This window comes from Rhincodon typus, chromosome 10 (assembly GCF_021869965.1).
Source record: "Rhincodon typus isolate 14 chromosome 10, sRhiTyp1.1, whole genome shotgun sequence".
Taxonomy (NCBI): domain Eukaryota; kingdom Metazoa; phylum Chordata; class Chondrichthyes; order Orectolobiformes; family Rhincodontidae; genus Rhincodon; species Rhincodon typus.
In genome coordinates, this window is record NC_063341.1 from 68,001,129 (window position 1) to 68,020,397 (window position 19,269).

General features: G+C 42.5%; 1 protein-coding gene across 11 annotated transcripts in view; it reads right to left on the reverse strand.

Annotated features, from left to right (window-relative positions):
• LOC109929888 (volume-regulated anion channel subunit LRRC8D-like) overlaps window positions 1-19,269 on the reverse strand; it is a 148,953-nt gene that overhangs the window by 13,253 nt on the left and 116,431 nt on the right. For 2 of the 11 annotated variants that reach the window (XM_048601919.1, XM_048601917.1), the window contains one exon: window positions 1,077-1,189. The exons of 5 other annotated variants lie outside the window; for them this stretch is intronic. The gene's annotated coding sequence lies outside the window, so the exon portion shown is untranslated. Of the gene's footprint in view, window positions 1-799; window positions 884-1,076; window positions 1,190-12,267; window positions 12,336-19,269 lie in introns of all 11 variants that reach the window. 4 more of the 11 variants (XM_048601920.1, XM_048601914.1, XM_048601915.1 and 1 more) reach the window with 3 other exon arrangements.

The following is a 19,269-nucleotide window of genomic DNA, read 5'->3' on the forward strand; positions in this document are numbered from 1 at the left end:
CCAGGAGATAGAGAGGGGCTCAGCCAAGGAGGGCTTTGAAAACAAAAATGAGAATTTTAAAATCAACAGCCAATGGACAAAAGCAATTCAGTGCAAAGAACAACCTGACAGCAGAGTTTTGGATGATCCTAAGAGACTGACCCCAAAATTATTTAAAATAAGCAGATCTTGAAGTAACAATTACATGGATGAAGGTTTCAGCCACAGTAGATTTTTTTTGTTGTGCAAGTTAACATCAGACACATGGAACGAGGGCAATCTTTATAAACTTTCATTAACATTTGTACGCAATGTCACTTCCTTTTAAAAGGGAGATTTTCCTCTACAAATGTTTCATAGTTTGAACAAGTTTTAAAAATAGTATTATAAATGAGCTTCTAACAGGAGACTACATATACCAGAGAATGACTAATATAGGTCATGGATATTAAACAAAATTATAAATTTGTTCCCAGAAAACACTTGTATACGAAGTTGTGTAAAATTTTTGTTCAAGAAAAGGAGGAGAAAGGAGGGAATGACAGGCCAGTTTGCCTGACACTTTCAGTGGGAAAACACCGGAATCTATTATTAAGTAAATGGTATCAGGGCACTTTGTCTATGGAGACACAGGTACATGTGAGGGACATCCAGCCAGTTATAGAAGTGGAAATAGGTGGTCAGCAATGGCTGTGTGGTTGGAAGCTCATTGCAAAGTCAAATGTGGCAGTCTGGTTCAGCCTCAAGGCAGTTGTTAGAACTGAGTACGAGGTGGAGCTTGTAGCAGAATCCAAAAGTTTTCAGTCTTGGCAATACTTACCTGGAGGAGATGGGAGCAAAGGTTGTCATTGAAAGTATGTTTACTCTTTGTATATTCAAGGCTGCAATCCCAAAGGCCAGTTTCCTGTCAATGAATATTACATTTTTGTCTCGTCAATAAATGTGACTTTGTTTTTAAGACTAAGCTGGGAGTGGTTGTATTAGTTGGGTCATGGGAGGTGCAAGTTGAGGGGGGTGGTGGTGTAAGAGATTAGTTCGCAGCAATGATAATTGCTTCATGGTGCACCATGTCTAAATAGCATGAAGGAGCAATTTACCAAACAAAGCAGGTCATCAGATTACACTGCCAAAAAGCAGTCGAGTTCAAAACCCCCGAGGCAGGAATTATGAGCGAGAATTCAGACTCTTCAACTTCAAGTTGGGAGATGACCTTATTGGAGATACACAGAATACTTAACAGGATAGTCAAAGTAAACTTCAAATGTCAACACAAGAGCACAGTTACGAAAGACTAACTTAAGCCAGATGTTAGCAAGCATTTCTTCACACAAAATGTTATTAATGGATGAAGTAGTGCAAGAATTGTTGAGGCTAGGACATTAAACTAATCTGACAATGGGATGACTTTAGAGTTGGTTTACTGGCATTCCCCTGCGGCTGCCAACAATTTTTATCTGGAGTTTTAAATATTCAAACAGCACCCAAGGTAAAATATTTATTGCTGTAACAATAAGACAAAACTTTAAATGTTCATTAACTGGAAAATTGCCTTTGCAGCCAGATGCTTTAACATATCAGGAGTTCAGCTGAATGACAAATACATGGTGCTGTCTCCAACAATGCTGCTCCATCAACGTCCTGATATATTGAGTAACAGTGAAATCAGTGACCCACCGAAGTGGGATCTACAACAATGTCGTTACATTATGGTTACCAATTGCAGCAGTATAACCGCAGGGACCCACCCTCTCACAATTACCCTCAAAGTTCCAGTATTAGAGAGTGTCAATCCAGATCCAATTGTCCAGTGTAAACAGGACAGGGTGGGGTGTTGCTTGCCAAGTTCACTTACTCAAAATTCAGTATCCAGTTAAGAGACTGAAACATCTTTATAGATAGAGTTGGGTAGAAATGTATGGTGGCCGGGGTGCAGGGTAAAAGTTGGCTGGAAGTCAAACGTGGGCGGCACAGCGGATCAGTGGTTAGCACTGCTGCCTCACAGCACCAGGGACCTGGGTTCAATTCCACCCTCGGGCGACTGTCTGTGTGGAGTTTGCATGTTCTCCCTGTGTCTGTGTGGGTTTCCTCCCACAGTCCGAAGATGTGCAGGTTAGGTGAATTGGCCATGTGTTCAGGGATGTGTGGATTAAGTGGGTTACAGGGAGATGGGTCTGGGTGGGATGCTCCGAGGTTCGGCGTGGACTTGTGGGGCCGAAGGTCTGTTTCCAAACTGTTGGGATTCTGTGATCTATGAAGGCTGGCCTGTGGCCAGAATGCACTACATGAGAGCAATGATGCCCAATAGTGTGTTTCTACCTTTTGTGAGGAAGTACTGCTCTTGGCAGCTGCTGGCCAATCTGATTAGCTGGCAACATCATCACTCATGGCATTTACAGCACTCGCTAGTGAACACTGCCAGGAGTGCAGGACAAAGCCTGAAGAGGAACACTGCTGCCCCACAAGGTAGGTCCTGGGATTTCAGGATAGGGTGAGATATTAATGACAGATTTGCTGTTTGAGATAAGATGCATTGCTTGCTGTGACACCTTTGCAGCCTAGAGGTGAGGGAGCAAAATGTTTCTGCCTCCAAGGCGAGGGCCTCTGTCTTCTAAACCTTCCCTTGCATCCCCCATCAACCTCCTTCCCCACACCCCTCTCACTGACATAATGCATTAGGTTCCTCTTTTTTTATCTTTGCGCCACCAATGCTTCAGAAAATTCAGGGGAGCAGGACTTAACATGCATTCACATCACTAGCACTCCAATGGCATTTCGATTGATAATTGTACTCACTACAAAATTTAAAGTTTTTGAATATTGTGGGGCTTTCTTTTTCAGGGAAAATAGAGTGAAGGGGTCACGTGAATTGTTCTGAATTCTGTTGAAGTGGGCCCAGATGGCTTGGTTGTAGAGAGGATAAAAGTGGCTGTGGATTTGGTAAAACGGAGGATGGTTGTTTTGCTGAGAAAAATATGCATGATGGCCTGTAAGCAATTATCAAAGCATCTGTGCAAACAGTAGATAAACTATACTATATAAACTATAACTAGGGGCGGCTCAGTGGTTAGCACTGCTGCCTCACAGCACCAGGGACCCCGGTTCAATCCCACCCTCAGGCGACTGTGTGTGAAGTTTGCACATTCTCCCTGTGTCTGCGTGGGTTTCCTCCGGGTGCTCTAGTTTCCTCCCACAGTCCAAAGATGTGCAAGCTAGGTGGATTAGCCATGCTAAATTGCCCATGGTATCCAGGGATGTGTAGATTAGGTGGGTTACAGGGGGATGGGTCTGGGTGGAATGCTTTGAGGTATGGTGTGGACTTGTTGGGCTGAAGGGCCTGTTTCCACACTGTAGGGATTCTATGATCTATGATCTATACCAGGGGGTCAGGTTCTTATGGGTAGGTGACCTGAAGGAACAAACAGCAAGGCAACATCTTGAGGGATTGCCTCCAATGCATGCACAGCATCCCTGACGGAGGTGCAGAGATAGCACAGTGTGGAGCTGGAGGAACACAGCAGGCCAGGCAGCATCAGATGAGCAGGAAAACTGATTTTTTGGGTCCCGAGAGGAAAAAAAAAGAGTAAAATGTAAATCTTGCTCAATTATCTAACTCTAGGACTGAGTCTGTGCATTTGTTGGGTAAGAAAGTGTAAATCTTGATTTTGTACAAACTGAATTTAGTTTGCAGTTGGCATGAAACTTAAATCTACACATCTTAGATTCCATAAGTGGTACTAATGACATTGGCTGGATTCATACCTGGCAGAAAGGAATATGTTGGAGGTCAATAATTTCAGCTACAAGACACCGCTGCCTAAGTTCTTCAGGATAGGTATTTTCTAAATGACTTATTTGAATATGTTATTATACACCTCTGGAACAGGTGCAACTTGAACCAGGGCGTCCTGCTCAGAAGTAGGGAGACTAACACTGTGTCACAAGGTTCCTTCTTTTAAGTTCTTCACAGTAGTTTAAAACTCCTAATCCCAACCCTGGTGACCCCAGTCCCCCCATTATCCCTCCAGCAGGATGCCATCACAAAACATATTCTTCACCTTCACTCCACCATCAGCATCTTGCAGGCACTATTCCATTCATGAATAGAATTAAGAGTCAAAAGTTGATCTCCTGTGATAGAATTGAAGTTAAAACAAAGGGCACACATATTTAAAAGAGATGGAGAAATATTTTCTGAGGGTTGAATGTGTTTGAAATCCTTTTCTTCAAAAGGCACTAAGTGCAGAACCTTTAAAAATTGACGAAGATAAATTCTGGATTACCAAGGGGATGAAAGATTATTGGAGATATGCCTGAATGTAGAGTTGAGGTTAAAAATCAGAATAGCCATGATCTTATTGAATGACAGAGCAAGCTCAAAGGACCAAATGGCCTCCCCTTGTTTCTTGTTCATACAGTTTTGGAGACAAAGTCCCATCTTCATACTGAGATGAACCTCCATTGCATTGTGTAGCACTATCATTGTCATAAATCAAATAGACTTCAAACAGATCCAGCAACTCCAGACAGAGCATCCATGAGGTGCTGTGGGCCATCAGTCGAATCATACTCCATCTGAATGGACAAGGACAGCAGATACACAATCACCTACAAAATTCCCTCCAAGCCACTCACCATCCTGACTTGGAAATATACACAGTCATTCCTTCACTGTCAATGGATCAAAATCCTGGAACTCCCTCCCTAACGGCATACTGGATCTACCCACAGCACATGGACTACAGTAATTCAAGGAGACAGCTTACCACCATCTTCAAGAGCAACTAGGGATGAACAATAAATGCTGGCCCAGCCACGATACCCACACCCCATCCACAAATTTAAAAAAAGTCTCAGTGACTAACTATCATGGTAACCAATCAATCACAATGACTAAAAGACATATGGTCTATAAGTCATGTTTCACTCTGGTTTCTGACCTGTCCAGTAGTACCATCAGCTGGGACAATAACACAGGGGACTTCACAGGAGGTGACTGACAGTCAAGGAAGAGAAATGAAGGTTTTGCTAGACCAGGAACAAAAGAAGTCACTGAGCACAGGGTAAACGGCAGTGACCACATCTGCAGCAAGTGTTGGCTGCTTGAGGAGCTCCGGCTCAAAATTGATGAGCTGGAATCCGAACTCCAAACACTGCAGCACATCTGGGAAGGGTTATGTACCAAAATTCAATGGACTCTGGGGTGGTTCCTGCAGATTGCAAAACAACCAATGTGACGCCACTGTTTAAAAACGGAAGTAGACAAAAAGCAGGTAACTATAGGCCAGTTAGCTTAACTGCGGTAGTGGGGAAAATGCTTAAATCTATCATTAAGGAAGAAATAGCAAGACATCTGGATATAAATTCCCCCATTGGGAACACCCAGCATGGGTTCATGAAGGGAAGGTCATGTTTAACTAATCTGGTGGAATTCTTTGAGGACATTACTTGCGTGGTGGACAATGGGGAACCTGTGGATGTAGTGTATCTGGATTTCCAGAAGGCATTTGACAAGGTGCCAGACCAAAGGCTGCTACATAAGATAAAGTTGCACGGTATTACAGGTAATGTATTGGCATGGATAGAGGATTGGTTGACTAGCAGAAAGCAAAGAGTAGGGGTAAATGGGTGTTTTTCTGGTTGGCGGTCAGTGGCTAGTGGTGTGCCTCAGGGATCAGTGTTGGGACCGCAATTGTTTACAATTTACATAGATGATTTGGAGTTGGGGACTAAATGTGGTGTGTCAAAATTTGCAGATGACACTAAGGTGAGTGGTAGAGCAAAGTGTGCAGAAGACACCGAAAGTCTGCAGAGGGATATAGATAGTCTAAGTGAGTGGGCAAAGGTCTGGCAGATGGAGTACAATATTGATAAGTGTGAGGTCATCCATTTTGGTAGGAATAACAGCAAAATGGACTATGTTTTAAATGGTAAAAAACTGCAGCACGCTGCTGTGCAGAGGGACTTGGGTGTCCTTGTGCATGAATCGCTAAAAGTAGGATTGCAGGTGCAGCAGGTAATTAAAAAGGCAAATGGAATTTTGTCTGTCATTGCTAGAGGGATAGAGTTTAAAAACAGGGAGGCTATGCTGCAGCTGTATAGGGTCCTGGTGAGGCCACACCTGGAGTACTGTGTGCAGTTTTGGTCTCCTTCCTTGGGAAGGGATATACTAGCACTGGAGGGGGTGCAGAGGAGATTCACTTGGTTGATTCCAGAGTTGAGAGGGTTGGATTATGAGGAGAGACTGAGTAGGCTGGGATTATACTCACTGGAATTCAGAAGAATGAGGGGAGATCTTATAGAAACATATAAGATTATGAAGGGAATAGATAAGGTGGTGACAGGGAGGTTGTTTCCACTAGCAGGTGAAACTTGGACTAGAGGGCATCGCCTCAAAATAAAGGGAAGCAGATGTAGGACTGAGGTCAGGAGGAACTTCTTCATCCAAATTGTTGTGAATCTGTGGAATTCCCTACCCAGCGAAGTGGTTGAAGCTACCTCGCTGAATGTGTTTAAGGCAAGGCTAGGTAAATTTTTGAACAGTAGAGAAATTAAGGGATATGGTGAGTGGGTGGGTAAGTGGAGCTGAGTCTCAAAAAGATCAGCCATGATCTTATTAAATGGCGGGGCAGGCTCGAGGGGCCAGATGGCCTACTCCTGCTCCTAGTTCTTATGTATGTTCTTATGAGCAGGACTTGGTGAGAGATAGAATGGAGAAGCTGAAGTTTACAGATGCAGCAAGATGGAATGATAGCTTAATGGTTGTCTCTTGAAACAATGAAGGCATGGTGGAGGATGTCAGCACTGGAGACCCAGTCAGTATGCAGAAATCCTGTGCTACAGCTGCTGGTCCAACTATCTTCGCCTTGCCTTTGTGTTTATTTTCAGATACTGGTCTCTCTTCTTTCAGAGTGGGTTAGCATATTATACCCATCAGTAAACAATTAATAACATATTTCCTTTGATTGTTCAAATAATCCTCTTAATCCAACATCCTTTCATCCCTGTCTTTTCATTTCATGCTTTCGATTCTCAGTCTGCTCAGCATTTCCCACGCAAGATGCATGATGTGCAGGAACCCTGGAATTTTTCCTTTTGTAGTATTGGCATCCAACAATAATTCAAGGTGGCAGTCAAAAAAATGGGTTTTAAAACACAAGTCCCATCGTCCCAATGATCTTTAGGAGACCGGAATTCTTATTTGGGGCAACACTTTAGAATAAATAAAATACCGGAAACATTTTAATTCTCATCTTGAGATAAGATTATAGTTGCACAGGTGGTGGTAGAGGGGGTGATCTTATAGAGGTTTACAAGATCATGAGGGGCGTAGACAAGGTGAATGACAAGGATCTTTTCCCTATGGTGGGACAGTTCAAAACTAGGAGGCATATTTTTAGGGCGAGAGGAGGGGTTAATTTTTTTTTTTTAAAAAGCACAGAATGGTTCGTGTGTGGAATGAACTGCCACAGACAGGCAAGTGGGACTACTTTAGTTTGGGAACATGGTCAGCATGGGCTGGTTGGACCCAATGGTCCGTTTCCACACTGTATGACTCCCATAGGCCTTATTGGCCCAATCAGTGTATTAATAGAACACAGAACATAGAACAGTACAGGTCCTTCGGCCCACAACGTTGTGCTGAACTTTTACCCTAAACCTAAGGTCTATCTAACCGCCACCCCTACCTTATACTATCATCCATATACCTATCTAATTGCCGCTTAAATGCCCCTAATGAGGCCGACTCCACTACCTGCTCCGGCAATGCATTCCACGCCCCTACCACTCTCTGAGTAAAGAACCTACCCCTGACGTCTCCCCTATATCTACTTCCACTCACTTTAAAACTATGCCCCCTCGTAATAGCTACCTCCACCCTGGGAAAAAAGTGTCTAGCTGTCCACTCTATCTATACCTCTGATCATTTTGTACACCTCTATCAAGTCACCTATCATCCTTCGTCGTTCTAAAGTGAAAAGCCCTAGCTCTCTCAACCTTTCCTCGTAAGGCCTTCCCTCCATTCCAGGCCACATCCTGGTAAATCTCCTCTGCATCTTTTCTAATACTTCCACATCTTTCTTGTAATGAGGCGACCAGAACTGGACACAATACTCCAGATGTGGCCGAACTACATTTCTCCTCCAAGTAAAGCCTCTCCCTGGTCTTCCTCATTTAGATCTTTCTCCCTCATGCGTTCATCCAACTTCCCCTTAAACACATCAATGCCATTTTGCCACAAAACTTCACATGGCAGCAAGCTCCACATTCGTCCCACTCTCTGGGTTAAGATGTCTCAACTGAATTGTTCTGTTGGGATTTTTCCGTGACTCTCATATCAATGTCCTCTAGTTTTGTTGTTATTCGCTTTAGGGAGGATTTTGTTCCAAAAAAAAAAAAAAAAAAAAAAAAAAAAAAAATATCAGAGGACACGAGCACTGCTGGCAAAGACAGTATTTACTGCACATTCCAAATCATCCCCAAGGAGGTGGTAATGAATCTTCAAAGCTGCAATCCATGCTGAGTAGGGGGTACACCCACAGTTTAGCTAAGAGATGGTGTTTCTGGATTTGGTACAGTGGCCTAGAAGGAAGAGGGGAGATGGTTCCAAATCAGGATGGCATGCAACTTTATCAGGGAACATGAGGTGCGGGTGTTCCTAGGTGTGCCACCCCTACCTTTCCAGTGGTAGAGTTTGAAAGGTGCAACCGAAGGAGCCTTTTCAATTTGTAATGCAGTATAAAATCTTTAACATCAGCCAAAAAAGCTGATCTAGCTGGAATGAAAACAGAAGGAACTAATCCTATGTGTAGATAGCAACCAGCTGCACCACTGAAAACACCACTGTTGATTTGCTTTAGTGATGATTGTAGAATCTCTACAGTATGGAAGCAGGCCACTTGGCCCATCGGGTCCATACCAACCCTCCAAACAACAGGACACCCAGATCCACCCCCCCTACCCTATCCTTATAACCCACCTCGCCTGCACATCCCTGGATGCAATGGGTTGGCAATGCTAAATTTTCCACCTAACCTGCACGTTTTTGGTCTGTGGGAGGAAAGCTGAGCACCCGGCAGAACCCCTTGCAGACATGGGGAAAATGTGCAAACTCCACAGACAAATTGCCATAGGCTGGAATTCAGCCGGAGTCCTTGAACTGAGCCACTGTGCCACACCACAGGATTATGGATGAGAGTGTTTTCCCAAAGGGTGACTGAAATGACCTTTATTGTTTCTTTGCTCTCCTAAGCAAGAGCAAAGTCAAACAAATGAATTCGATAGCTGCAAATGGACCACAAGCTGGAAATTTTTAACTCGGAGGTAAGGGGCACAGTAACAATTTAACAATTCTATTAACAATTACAGCAAGAATTCCACTGCAAAAGTGAATAACTGGAATATCAGAAATCTAAACTATTTTACTGAAAGTTCAAAATACTCAGCTCATGTATTCATCATCTGTGGAGACAGTGAGAGAGAATCAGAGCTACAGACCTGAAAACACTGGGCTAGGCAAGAACTGCCATGTTATTTAAAATGAGCAGCCCTTTAATAAGTGGAAAAAAATCTGCCTCAGAGTTGAAACTGATCTGCTCTAATAGTTTCAATAGCTGCTTGCTGACATAACATTAAGTGCTATCACTATAGCAGAATGAATAGTGATGTTTTTCATGAGAGCTGTCAGTTTGATTTACAGCCCAAAGAGGGTATTGAAAAATGAATTGTCTTAATGACAATGATTACAAAAAATAGTTGTTTTTATGGGATTAAGTATTTGAGGAGTTTTAGATGTACTGAATGGGAGTTTTTTTTAAAAATAAAGTGTACTCCATTAAAATATTATTTTAAAATATTTAGAACTTTCTTTTATTTCACCTTAGCATGGCTCCTAAGGTATACTTATAATGGATGCTAAATGAGTTGGCATGGAGAGTGCAAGGTCACAGAGTGGGGGGGCATGCATTGGCATCAAGTTGGCTCTGAGCTATAAAGGAGCCATGGAGATGGGAGCTAGAGGGTTGGCCATTCTTACCAGACAACTTGGTACTCTGAACTGGTGGCTGTCTTCAGTCTGTACCTGGGGCTAGTGGGCACAAATCCGTCCCCTACTCTCACGATTTCCCTCAGGAAAAAAAAAACAAAAAAATCACAAATTCTGCCATTTCAGGCACTTCTGTCTAATTTACCTTTGGGGGCAGAATGGGCACACATGCAAGAAGCTCGGTAGCTGTTTGCCAGTTGGTCTCTCAGCCCTATGAAAGGATCTTTCTGACAGGACCTCCTTCAGAGAAAGATGTGGAAGTCTCACCTTAAAAACCGATGTTACATTGCTGCAGGGCAGCCGACAGGGTTATGGGTGGGCTTTGTGCCCACTTCCCTCCCCACACCGCCCCCAACCTTTTAGTTGGCAAAGGAACAGGGAGGAGGAAAATCACAGAAATCTCAATGTCTACAAAATCCAGCTCTAGTTGTGACTCAAAATGGAAGGCTTAGCATATTACGTTACAAATAATGAAAAGTTGCTTAATATTGAAGTCAACATTAATGACGTATTATGAGAAGATATCGTGAGATACCACTGTAGCACAAGTACCACCTTTTTTAATGAGATGACAAAGTGTGCCATCCAGTTTGACCTGAAAAGGATACAATGGTATTGCTAGAGGAGGAACACAAGAAGTTTTGCCCTGACCAACAATTATATTCCAATCAGCACCATAAAAAACAAAACTAGTCATTTCACTGCAGCAACACAGAACTACGCCAAGAGGAAGAAGAATACCTCTTCCAGGTTTTCAAGGATAACGGATATCCAAAAAACTGGGTCAGAAGATGCCTACACGAATAACATCAGGAAGATACAACACGCCCTGACACACTCATCACACTACTCTACATCAGGAACACATCGGAACTAACCACAAGACTCCTACAACTGCTGGGCATCAGAGTGGCACACAAGCCCACATCAACCCTACGACAACTGCTCACCCGAACTAAAGACCCACTCCCCACCATGGACAGGACCAATGTCATCTATAAGATCCCCTGCAGAGACTGTGAGAAACACTACATCGGACAAACAGGAAGGAAACTAACAACAAGGGTACACGAACACCAACTGGCTACAAAAAGGCATGACTAATACTCACTCATCTCTATCCACATAAATAAGGAGAACCACCAATTCGACTGGGACAACACCAAAATCCTGGGACAAGCTAAGCAGAGACACGCACAGCAATTCCTAGAAGCCTGGCACTCCACGAAGAAAGCCATTAATAAACACATAGAACTCGACGCCATATACACTCCACTATGAAGGAAAACCGGAAGTGAAGCAATCCAGCTCAACGGACTCCAGAGTTTAAAAACCAGGAGGGAAAACACACCGACGCTTCATCGGAGGCTGCACTGAGGACGTTACCCAGTAGGGTAACGAAACGTCTGCGGAACAAAGAACCAGCTCAGCGAGCCAACCAACCTCAACACCCACAACCTGAGCTACAAATCTACTCCAAAACCTTAGAGGCTAGTCATTTCACTTAGCATGGTCACATAAACACACAAATGTTCCTTCTTAGAATTGGAGAAATTTTCTTGAACCTTGTTTTGTAATTTATAAACAACTGAATCTTCAACATTATTGACTCTCAACAGTAAATCCTGACCCAATAATACACCATACTGTATCACCAAGTTTTGTCCAAACCAACTCCACAAAGATAACAAAGAGTTTAAATTATGTTACATCACAGCCCTGCCCTTGATTGTTCTGTAGGAATGAAAGCAAATGGAATCATTCAGTAAAGTAAAAATTTATGACTGCATACCAGATCTCAACTCGGAGATAAAGGCATTACAAGTGAACCCTTTCACCCACCTTCTAGAGAGTGACGGTGATTGAAAGTGATGTTGAATGCTAATGTATTTATTTTCCCACATTTAGGTTAAGTTTACTGACCATCGCTCAGTGAAAACTAATACTGCTGTACCAAGAGTTCCTGCTGTTGCAATCTAGTACAATCCAGATGCTCTACTGGCTGAGTGCTTCAGACTTTTTGCTCACTTAATTTAAACAAGAGCGTACAATTAGGCATCGCTCTTGAAAAAAAATGAAACAAACAATAAAATGTACTCTTCACCCTCTTTATTCTATGACATTACCTAATTGCTATCAGGGGAAGCATGATAGCTTTTCAAGGTGTAATCATATCTCATTACACCCTGAAATTGCATGCAATTCACAATATGCTCAATATATTTAATGTTTCTTCACACACTCACCAGCCCATGCAATCCAATCTGCAATGCAAGATAAATCCACAGCGAGTGTCACCAGAAGTTCGAATTAACTAGAAGCAAGAGAATAACAGTGTGGTTTTAAGGTGTTTTACTCACCGATAGTGCTGCAAGCTGTCTCACAGGTCAGAAGCTGGTGATAAGCCAGTCAACTCTACTAATCTGGCAAAACTTCTGAATACTTCAACCCATTTTAACAGTTGGCTATGGGAGGTAATGATCAGTTTCACTGGCTGGCCCAAAATGCCACAAACATGGTGTAAACTATGCAGCTCACAAAGAATTTGTAACCACAGTCAGGAGAATCCTGTGTATCTTGAGAAACACAGGAATGTTCAGCACCTTGCAACATTCAACAATGTCTTATGTGACAAAATGCTAGGTCTAAGTCAGTAAAATCAGTCAATTTTCAGCAGGATCAAGAACTTCCTGGTCACTTGCAGCTCCATAACCAAAGCAAAATTACCAAGACCAAATATGTTCCATCAAACTTTACAATTTGAAGGCACTGAAGAAGAAAACAAAAATGAATAATCACCCTAATGAGAGAACACAAAGATTGGTGCAATCTCAGAGACCCAATCATCTGTTAAAGGAACAAACTGGTGAACTTAATGCCCTTTGGATTCTAATCTTCATAGGTACTTCACTATTCTATCCTTTATTACAAAGATTTCATTAGAATGCAAGGTTAAGGGTGTCGCTTATTCTGGAGCAATAGGTAGAGCAGCACTTTCTCCTCACATTCAAAGCATAGTTTCAAAATTAGAGTTTTACTAGTTTAACTTACATTGTATTAGGCATGTAATATTTCCTGAACTCGTCACAGATTTTTGCTTTCTGTTATACCGTCTCTCCCGGGGGTAACGTAACCATAGAGTCAGGGAGCACAGAAGCGGACCTTTCAGTCCAACTCGTCATGCCATATCCTAAACTCAACTAGTCCCATTTGCCTGCGTTTGGCCGATACCCCAATTCACGTACCTGTCCAAACGTCTTTTAAATGTCGTTACTTTGCTCACCTCCATCACTTCCTCTGGCAGTTCATATCATATTTGCCCCACCCGTGTGAAAAAGTTGCCCCTTAGATCCCTTTTAAATCTTTCCCTCCTTCACCTTAAACCTATGCCCATTAGTTTTGGGCTCCCCTACCTTGGGCAAAAGACCTTGGCTATTCACCTTGTCTATGCCTCTCATGATTTAATAAACCTCTAGAAGAGTCTTCAGTCTCCTATGCTCCACGGAAAAAAGTCCCAGCCTATTTAGCCTTTCCTTATAATTCAAACCTTCCAGTCCCGGACAACATCCTTGTAAATCTTTTCTGCACCTTTTCCAGCTTAATAACATCCTTCCTATAGCAGCATGACTGGAACTGTACACAGAACTCTAAAACAACAGTCTCACCACATCCTGTACAGCCATAACATGACATCCCAACTCCTATACTCAATGTTTTGACCAATGAAGGCAAACATGCAAAATCCCTTCTTCACCACCTAGTCTACTTATGATGCCACTTTCAAGGAACTATGTACTTGCACCCCTAAGTCTCTCTGTTCGACTACACGCCACAGGGTCTACCATTAACTATAGAAATTCTGCCCTGGTTTGCCTTACCAAGATGCAACACCTCGCATTTATCCAAATTAAACTCCATCTGCCACTCCTCGGCTCATTGGCCCAGCTGATCAAGATCTCGTTGTACTCTTAGATCATCTTTTTCACTGTCGACTATACCAGCAATTTTGATGTCATCCGCAAACTTACTAACCTGCCTCTTAAATTCTCATGTAAATCATTTATATATATGACAAACAACACTAGACCCAGCACCGGTCCTTGTGGCACAGGCTTCTAGTTCGAACAACAACCCTCTACCGCCATCGTTTCCTACTGTCAAGCCAATTTTCCATCCAATTGGCTAGCTCTCCCTGGATCCCATGTGAACTAACTTTACTACCCAATTTAACATGCAGAACCCTGTCAACAGCCTTGCTCAAGTCCATGTAGAAAATGTTTACTGCTCCGTCTTCATCTATCTTCTTGGTCACCTCTTCAAAAAAAAACTCAGTCAAGTTTGTAAGACACAATTTACCATGCACAGAGCCATGCTGATTATCCTGAGTCAGTCCTTGCCTTTCCAAATGCACATAAATCCTGTCTTTCAGAATCCCCTCCAAAAACTTAACCATGACTCCAAACTAATGACGTCAGGCTCACCGGTCTATAGTTCCCTGGCTTTTCCTTGTAGCCTTTCTTAAATAATGGCACAACATTAACCACCCTCCAATCTTCTGGCACCTCAGCCGTGGCTGTTGATGATACAAATATCTCTGCCAGGGACCACGCAGTTTCTTCCCTAGGTATCCCACAATGTCCTCAGATACACATGACCAGGTCCCGGGGATACCTTCCATGAGAAAGTGAAGGTTTGGTAGATTGGATGCATATTTTTTAACCTTCTTTTACTATAGGCATGTGAACTTATATAGAAAGAGATATAGTGAGTTGACATGGAAGATACTTGGCACAAGGAGCTAGAAAAGGATGTGCCTGGTACAAGAAGGGAAATTGATAGAGGGGCATGGCACAGGCATGCATACTGCAGTGAACTTACTAAAGACACAGAGTGACATGGAAATACATCAAAAAATCAAGTTCTAGACTTTGACAGAAAAGTGCCAAACCACTGCATTCGGTGATCTAATTCCATACATAAATCTCAACAAAGCTAAAAAGGATATCTTATATGGATGGTGAATAGTTTAATTCTTCTTGGTCTTTTTTAGTCTGGACAACAGATCTCTAATTAAATTGAATTCACGAGTATATCGCTCTCCTCCTGACCAGATGTAGTTCCCCAAAGGCATTCCCTTAAATGGCACATAATTAGTGAGGCAGGCACAACATACTGTGGCTTTTTAAATCTACAGGGCACTATTTCATCGATGACCGTAAATATTACAAAAAGGAGTCTAAAAATACACACTGGGGTTTATGACACTAGCTCTTTTCTGACGCATTAAAATCAAAGTTGCTGCCAAGAGGAAAACAAACGTCAAATGTTTACAATGGTAACCCAAATATGGACATGTCAATGTTTGGTTAGAATTCTCATCATTTTTAATGCAGACAGAACGTCTAGATGAGGAGCTGCTAATACTGCACTTTCTTCCCTCCCAAATGAGTTACAGTCACACTGCAAGATTAGCCACAAAAATCCAATTAAGCTGTTACCTGGGATTTTTAAGAGGAGTCTCAGCCAGTTTGCTACACTGTACAACAAAAACCGTCTTGCATATGCTGAGGATTAACAATGAGTGGAAGTTATGGCACTGAAGATCACCTACATCTTGTATGAAAACAATTAAAATTCATCAGATTATTATTTAACAGGTTGCTGGAAGTCAGTATGCTAAAAGTGCCAGGAGTTCACTGTGCACAAAGCAGCTTGTGTTAATAACTAACTGTTAGAAAATCTGGTTTTATTCACATTCAATCAGGAAGTTGCACACAAGCATGGCCATGTGGGAACTGACTGCTCGAGCACAAGAAATTAAAAAGTTGAAGAAACAGTTAGTCTTTTATTTAAAGAAAAGAATTTCAATAACTCCAAGATTAGTATCTACATGAAATGTAGATTTTGGGATGATTTCAGAGAAACTACTGCCTCCGGAATGAAGGAAGAGGCGAGATCATTTCCACAACTGAAAATTCCAATAAATTCTTCATGAATTATGAGTCATAATTCATTTTTTCCCTGGCCCCATTGGTATTCTAGTCAAGGCAATAGGAGAGAGGAGAACATGATGAATTATTTTTAAACCTGGCTGCAAGACTGAGGAATTGTGGTCTACGTGCCCATAAAAATAAATAACTAAGCATCCACACACAGAGACGAAAACACAAAAGCAACCAGGGGATGACAGTCAGCCATTCTACTATTCTCACAATAAAAAGGGAACTCAGCAAATATCGTGCCTGTCATTTGTCATTATAAAACCAGTCAATTTTTAATGATCTTCTGGTCAATGAGTACAGAATTGGAATCATGATTTTCCTACAAAGTAGTACGATCTGAACTGGACTCCAGTCCCAAAGCAACACAAACAGAATTAAGAACAGCTTTTTTAAAGAACTGAATTTGAAAAGCCACAGAAAAAAATTGAAAGTTTTAGAAGAAATGGATGGTTAAGTTAGGACAAAGTGGATATTCCGTTCAGAAAGCTGGGTCATGTAAGACAGACTGAAGGGACTGTTATAGAATGCGACAGCTCAAAGCCCCACCCTGCAGGCCCTCCAAAGACATTTCAAAGACTTTTCTCCCATGTGGATTCATAAGACATGTCAGCAGGGGTAAGCTCCCAGCTGCCTGTTCATGTGCATGTGATGTCTCATTACATGACTAAATTAGCAAAATGAATTATCTCATTGTCATAGTTAACATACGTTCCTCAGCTAAGACCCATTAAAAAAAACATGCTTCGTCTTCCATCTTATTCCTGTGTTGGGGACCTTCCTATGTGCGAACTGAGTGAACATTTGTTCACATGTTAATACTGACTGCACTTCAAAATGAATTCATTTTAAATGTGGGGCAACCAGAGAGGTGCAATAAACAGTCATATAATTAAAAAAACTCTTGATTATGTAAAATATCTAACTGCAAATTAAGAAATAGAGGAGATCAATGCTACTCTATTTACAACATTTCAGGAGAACCATTTTCCCCAGACGTTGCTGAGCAGCAGATAGCAGAGTACTGATGGGACAGTTGTTTTTCAGACTGAAGCTAAGTCTACAGTGGTGTCTCCAAGGTCAATAGGATTTTCTTGATATATATTAATGGTGTAATTTCAGTGCAGACAGCATGAGCCTTTGAAACATAGTAAAACATTGAGGTGCACAGTAACAGGGAGAATGGGCAGGCACAAAGCAGATGTAATTTAGCATAGGGATGTTGAAATCATGCATTTTGGAATATGTTTGGATTAGAAACAATACGAGTTAACAATATAATTTTAAAAGGAAGTTTAGGGGCAGAGAAAGTTGGGGGTTATGTAGATCCATGGCTTTTTAAAAGAAGGCAGACAGTGCAGAAACAAAGTCCTGACTCTCTAACTTCTCCAGGCTTCACTCGTGATCCTCCAACACTGTTTAATTTTAAACCCTTCCTAGAGCCGTAGTTATATAATGTGTCAGGTCAGAGGTCGCAGTATGCTTCAGAGAAGACTGTCCTATAGGTACAGCTTCCTCTTTCCCCTGCACAAGTTCCAGTGTCCCACAAGTCAACACCATAGTCTTTCAGCCATACATTTAACCCTCAATCTTATTTACCTCAGGCCAATGTGATCATGGCAGGTAAAAATCTAGGAATTACTATGTTTGTGGCTCTGCCTCTTTATTTAACTCCTTGTTGTTCATACTTTGCTAGCATACATAGAGCTTTCAGAGCACAGGAAAAGGGCCATTTGGCCCCTCATGTCCACACCAGTCATCAAGCATCTATCTTAATCCTATTTTCCAGCTCTTAGCTCATAGCTTTGAATGCTGCGGTGGTTCAAATGCTCATCTAAATAGTTGTTAAATATCTTGATAGTTCCTGCCTTTACCACCCTTCCAGGCAGGGAATTCCAGATTCCCTCCACCCTCTGAATCAAAAATAAGCTTTTCCTGAAACCCTCCTAAACCCCCTGTTCGTTACCCTAAAATTGTGCCCCTTGGTTATTGACCCCTCCACTAAGGGAAATAGTTTCTCCACTATTTACGCCCCCTCGTAACTTTCTACACCTTTGCACATTCAGATCCTCACTCCCCGCACCCCCCAACCCCGCAGCCTTTTCTGGTCGAAGGAAAACAACCCCAGCCTATCTAGAACAAAATAGAAATTGCTGAAGAAACTCAACAGGTCTGGCAGAATGGACTGTAGCTGGGTAAAGGTTGGAAGATATGCTAAAGATAGGGGATGGGGACAGGGATAGGAGTACGTGACAGGTTATTGGCCTATCTAGTATGCCCAGCATCTTCTTTAGTCCTACCTCTATCCTTGGTACCCACATGAAATACTACAATTGAATCGTCCTTCTCCTGCCTAGGTGAGATATTGTTCAACCTGACAGCACACAGGCAAGCTTCAAAATCTCCCCTCCCCCTACCGCATCCCAAAACCAGCCCAGCTCGTCCCCGCCTCCCTAATCTGTCCTTCCTCCCACCTCAAGCCCCACCCCCATCCCGCCCCCTTGACCTGTCCATCCTCCCTGGACTGACCTATCTCCTCCCTAACTCCTCACCTACACTCACCTTTACTGGCGCCATCCTTGCCTCTTTGACCTGTCTGTCTCCTCGCCACCTATCTTCTCCTCTATCCATCTTCTATCCACCTCCCCCTCTCCCTATTTATTTCAGAACCCCCTTCCCCTCCCCCATTTCTGAAGGAGGGTCTAGACCCGAAACGTCAGCTTTCCTGCTCCTCTGATGCTGCTTGGCCTGCTGTGTTCATCCAGCTCTACACCTTGTTATCTCTAGGACACAGGCAACACTGGACTTTGAGGCTCACACTCTTGGCTGCGGAGAATGGTATTCATTCTTCTAACTATGTTGCCCCTACCACTGTCTTTTTAACTCTCCAACACTATGGTACTGTGATGAGTCTGCTCATCCTTCCTTCAGTCCCTGCCCACATTCACACCAGCTACAAAAACATCAAACCTGTTGGCAAGATCCCTTCATGGCTTCCTTCTGGATTCCCTATGACTTTCTCACTTGCAGTCACACCCTTCATTGTAATTCAAAGATTCTAAATAGATATTACGATTTACAACAGCTAAAATACAGACAGTATTTTGGATAGAGTTTCAGTCACCATTCTAAACCAAACCCACGGAGTCAAAGAATCCAGAAGGTTACCTCAGGCAGATGGCATTAGAAAACTCAAGCCACTTGATCTGGATTTCCATAAACAATACAGGTGCTGTTCAGAAACTCACT